Raw genomic sequence first — 5111 nt, 5'->3', positions numbered from 1 at the left:
CAAAAGCAAATGCCAGCTGCTTCAGAGTAATTTCATGTTTACAAATCTCTGCAGAGGTGAAGTTACAGATAGCTTTACACACTGGCTAGGTGTATTAAGGGATATTGATATATCTGCCTGCCCCTGAGGCAGCACACTGGATTTGAATTGGTCTGACAGAGTATAGCAAATCCTCCATTCTTATCAATATGTATTGCTGTGCTTTTCTTTTCTCAACACTGTAAGAAACTAATTTAGAAAAGGAAATACAAAACATCAAGAATTAGTTAAAGTAACAGCCAGTGCCAGAATCTTTCTTCTTCCACGCTGACATCAGTGAGACGGCACAGACATCAAACTGAGGGTAAAATCTAAACCCAATTTTTTGCTGACTTTCTCAAAATAGAATTTGTACCATATAAACTAAATTGTAGGCCATTGGTTCTCAACCTTTTTGGATTTAAGGCTACCCTTGGAAATGCCAGCTTGTTTCCACTTATTTTTTTGACTAAAAATAATAGAGCAATTCTTCGGTTGCAAAAAACTCAGAAAAAACACAACAGGATAGAATGTTTTTGACACTGTGGATTCCTCTGTGAAATCTCTGGGCTTATCTGTGAATCCTTAGTAGCTGTTTATTCGCCTAGGAGTGCTAATATTATGCAACACCCTGTAGCACCCTTAAAATATCTCACAGCACCCCAAGGTGTCCTGGCACCCTGGCTGAAAATCAGTGTTGTAAATAGACATGCGTGCACAGACACGCGCACACACATGCACACTTTTCATGCCTATGTTGCCTACTAAAGCAGTTCATGATAAGTACTATTATCCAGTCTGACCTGAAGTTGTTGCTGATTGACAGACAGCTGGGGACAGAAATGTCATTTAAAAAATGTCAAACTCTTTTCATTTTAATGGTTAAGCAGGAATAGATTTTTTTTAATTATTATAAAAAAATAAATGTGCATCCTCAGGTCAAAGCTTATAGATACCATATTTCCTGCTGGAGTGCTTTTGAATGATGTTATAAACCTCTGGGTAAACAGGGTTTATAATTCAAACTCTGACAGACCATTAACTGTAAGTGTTAAGGGGTGTCACTATAATAAACTGCTCTGAACAGCTGCAAAGACAGTAAGGGAAGAAAGCAAAATTATGACAGATCTACACCCTGAAGACAGATTGAAAAATTAGCTTTTCTTGAAAGTAACACACTAACTGCAATGTTACTGACTGTACTGAGACCTAATTACCATCAATACACAAGAGATCACTTCAAACCTTCTTTTTTGCACAAATGAGAAATAAAGCATAATCTAGTCTTAATCAACTGGACAGATGATGAAGACATTAGGCTCCCATTACGGAATTTTTTTAAGTAGCTTGTTTTTGTGTTCTTTTTACTTTCTATCATTTGATACCGCCAAGATAGCAAGAGAAACATTGCCCTATATATGCTGTGGACAGAAACAAAAGGAAAAAAGATGAATAAAACTACATCAAAAGCCGTTTGATCCGACTAAAAACCATCCAGACACTTGACAACTCATCTTGATCGCATTTAAAATATTTTGCTCTCCACATTTTTCATGTATACAAAAAAAAGTCTGACGAGCTAGAACTGTATCTTGAATGAAATACTAAGGCATGCAACAAGCCAGAGACATCTATGTAGAGAACAAATTTCTTGCACTTCCATAAAAAAAAAAGCTCATTGGCCAGATCTGCTCTCTTTATGAACTACTTTCATTGACCTCAGCAGAGCCATTCAAAATCTACAGTAAGATAAATTAAAGCAGAATTTGACTCCATCAGCTCAACTCAGAACAGCCACACAACCTGCATCCTCATCTACACATTGGGGCAAAGCGAGTATGATACACTATCATTCTGGCTAGCAGCTTTTCACAACACCCTGCAGTGCCCAAGGTACAGACACAATGAATTTGGCCCTAAGTATTATATTAACCTACCTCACTTCCATTAGATTTAATTGCTTCAATCTCAAGAAAGTTGTCACCTGAGCCAATTCTATCAGGAAGCAGTGGTGTGAAGAACCAGCTCTGAGCACATGGAAAAAACATTGAGGAAATGCTGGCTTTTTTATACATAATATTTCTGTGAACTGGGAATGAAACCAGAGAAGCTGGAAGGGAAATTTGCAGCTGTGAGGGGAAGGGTTTTTATTATTATTTTATTTTAAACATATGTATTAACTATAGCTCAAAACAAGGAGTGGAGTGGAATCTGTAGCCAGAGGGAGAATCCTGTCAGTAAAATGCATGCCCCTTGCTGCTGCAACAGAATATCCTGCCGTGTTCGAGAGCCTCCAGAAATACTATCCTAACAAGCATATTTGGTGCAACTTTTATAAAGACCTTTGGTTTCCAAGACCAGACCGCTTTCTACTCCTTTAGAAGACAGCAACTTCTTGCAAGGCAAGTTAATCCAAAACCCAGCAAAACCTCTTTGGAAACAGGACTGGAGTACCAGCCAGTGTAAAATAAAGTTAAAATGCAGTTAAAAGACAAGAAGAAGCAGGTGTTGATAACTGACTGGAATATTGAGGGTGATGGTAAGAAAATATCTCTGCAAAGAGCAGCAATCTATGTTTTAAATGTGCATGGGGCTTCTGAAGCTGTTACTTGTTGTGCCTCAAGGTATGGCTCCTCCTTATCTGAGGGATGACAGTTGTCATCTTATCTGAGAAATGACAGCTCTCCTAGGAGTCGTAGGGCTGGAAGGGACCTCCAGAGGGTATCTAAATCAACCACCTGCCTGAGGCAGGATCAGTGCTACCCAAACCATCCCAAGCAACCATCATCTAAACTCTTGACCCCGCCACGACACAGGCCTAACCCCCTAACCTGCCATAGGCAGCAGGGCAGCCAACACCCCGCTGACAGATCCAGTACAGGCTCCCCATGTTGGCCATCACATAAACTCTTACTAAAACACAATGAAGTGCTGGGGGGGCACACAGGAAAGGTTTTGAAAGGAAAAACACTGATCTGCTGCAGTGGCAATGCATAGGGGGTGCATATGCACCCCGACAGGCCACACTCCCTGCTTAGACGATGGGCGAGGGAAGCAGGTGGGAGCACCAGTGCCCCCCTGCGAGCACCGGCCGGTGAGTGGGAGCGCCAGATGAAAAGCTGCAGCCACTTCCAGGAACACCACGGCCACTTCCTGGTCAGCGCTATCAGCTGCAGGGGACCCCCCCCCCCAATCAGCGAGATTGACCACAGGGGACCCTGCCCCTGGTTGATGACTGGTCTTTGGGGGGCATATACACCCCAACTAAGGTGGCACCAGTCACCCATGATCTTCTGAATGCTCAAATTAATTTCAGAAACCATCTCAAGGGTACGGGTTGCAGCCGTGTTGGTCTAAGGCAGAGGCGGACAATTATTTTGGGTGGAGGGCCACTTACTGAGTTTTGACAAGCCATCAAGGGCTGCATGACGGGCAGCCGGGGCCGATAATTATTAATTTTCTACATTTTTAGGGGTCCTGCGGGCCACAGTTTGCCCACCCCTGGTCTAAGGACATAGGCAGGCACGGTTCTTTGGGTAAATCCAATATCATTTATTAGACCGACTCAGTTAAGGGGGAAAATATCTTCTTTGCAAGCTTTCAGGTAAAACACCCTTGGCTAGGACGAAGCTGAGACACCTTCTCACACCCTCATACTCCATACCATGCCTTAAAGGCAATATTCAGCCCTGAGGGGAAAACGCTGCTAATCTAGCACTCCAGGTCGGAGGGAGAGAGGGCTGCTGTATCCCCCACTGCCCATTACGTGAAAGGCATGGCTATTTTGGAAGGGGGGGGTTCTTTTTTTGGCCTGAAGCTCTGCCCTTCTCAAGGCTGGATCCCACCCCTGGTAACCCTCAAGTTCAAACTCCCCGGCTTCCTGCGATTTCAAAGTAGCCTTTCCCCAGCCCCGGTCCCCGTCCCCACCCCAAACAGGCGATGCAGCTGCGGGTCTCCCCCAAACCTCTCCCTGCTTATTCCCCGTTGCAAGCCTCCCCTCCCTCCGCTGCCGGCCTGTCGCCTTCCTCGCCAGCCTTTCCTCCGGCGGCGGCTCTGGGGGCATCTGACACAAACAAGACAGCAGGAGAGGAGAGGGCGGCGGCGCCGGGCTCTGCGTGTGCGTGTCTGTCTCCGCTGGCAAGTGCCCAGCTCGCCGCCCCCCGGCCGCTCCTCCCTCCGCGCCCGGCCGCCTGCGAATCAAACTCGGTGCCCGCGGCGGCCAGGCAGCGCCTCCTCCCCCGGCCTCCATGTTGCAGCGTGAGGGGAAGGCCCGCCGAGCGGCTAGAGCCCGCGTCTCTACCCCTCCCCTCCCCTTCCACTCCCAGACCCTTCTGGAAACTGCGCGGCAGCCTCTTGCCGGGGGAGGCCGCCCGGCGGGGCTGGGGGACGCGTACACGCCCCCATCCCCCAAGCCCGCGGGCTGCAGAGCCGCCGGCTGGAAGGCGGCTTTGTCTCCTCGTCCAAGCGGGCGGCGCTGGGCGAGCCGTGCAGGGAGGGTACCAGCCCGCCCCTGCACCTGTGGGTAGCCCCCCCCTCCCCGGGATTCATGCAGCCCCGGCCACTTGTTCCCTTCCTACTGGGCAATTCAGAGGCAGGGAGAATGCTTGCGTCACTGGCACGGGAGGGGGCGCGCAATGCCCCCTCCCCAGACACGCACCGGGTGCATCCGTGTGACCACCCCCCACCAGCACGCAGCGTCGGGAAGGGCTTGCAAAAGTTTCCCCCGCACGTGTTTTTGGTTGGTGCACCCCCCCTGGAGCGGGTGCACGCTGGAGGGGCCGGCGCGGGAACGGGAGACGTCCCAGAACCTCCCGCTGCAGTGCACCTGCTGCTGCCCCAGCTCGCAGGCGGCCGAGACGCCCGGGCCGGCTCCTTCCCGCCCGGGGGGGCGGGGACGCTCGCGAATCCCTGCAGCAAATGAGGCCGTTCCGACTGGATTCGAATCCCCGGCAACGTTCCACCCCCCCGCGCGCGCGCACCAGCCCAGCCGCCGGCCGCGCGGGGCACCGGGAGGAGCTGCTGCCACCCAGCCGAGCAGCCGCCGAACAACGCCCCCCGCGCACTCGCACCACACACACACACGCCCCCCCCCC

At 49.9% G+C, this 5111-nt stretch overlaps 1 protein-coding gene across 4 annotated transcripts in view; it reads right to left on the bottom strand.

Annotated features, from left to right (window-relative positions):
• The window catches only part of JADE1 (jade family PHD finger 1), an 82562-nt gene that overhangs the window by 68897 nt on the left and 8554 nt on the right, over positions 1-5111 (bottom strand). Inside the window, exon 1 of one of the 4 annotated variants that reach the window (XM_019522089.1) lies at positions 1956-2744. The exons of the other annotated variants lie outside the window; for them this stretch is intronic. The gene's annotated coding sequence lies outside the window, so the exon portion shown is untranslated. Of the gene's footprint in view, positions 1-1955; positions 2745-5111 lie in introns of those variants that run through there. 4 annotated transcript variants of the gene reach the window in all.

The sequence above is a fragment of the Gavialis gangeticus genome, unplaced genomic scaffold (assembly GCF_001723915.1).
Source record: "Gavialis gangeticus isolate Ggan-Ray unplaced genomic scaffold, GavGan_comp1, whole genome shotgun sequence".
NCBI classification, from domain to species: domain Eukaryota; kingdom Metazoa; phylum Chordata; order Crocodylia; family Gavialidae; genus Gavialis; species Gavialis gangeticus.
The sequence above is the reverse complement of the archived record's forward strand: the minus strand, read 5'-3'. Positions and strand labels throughout refer to the sequence as shown.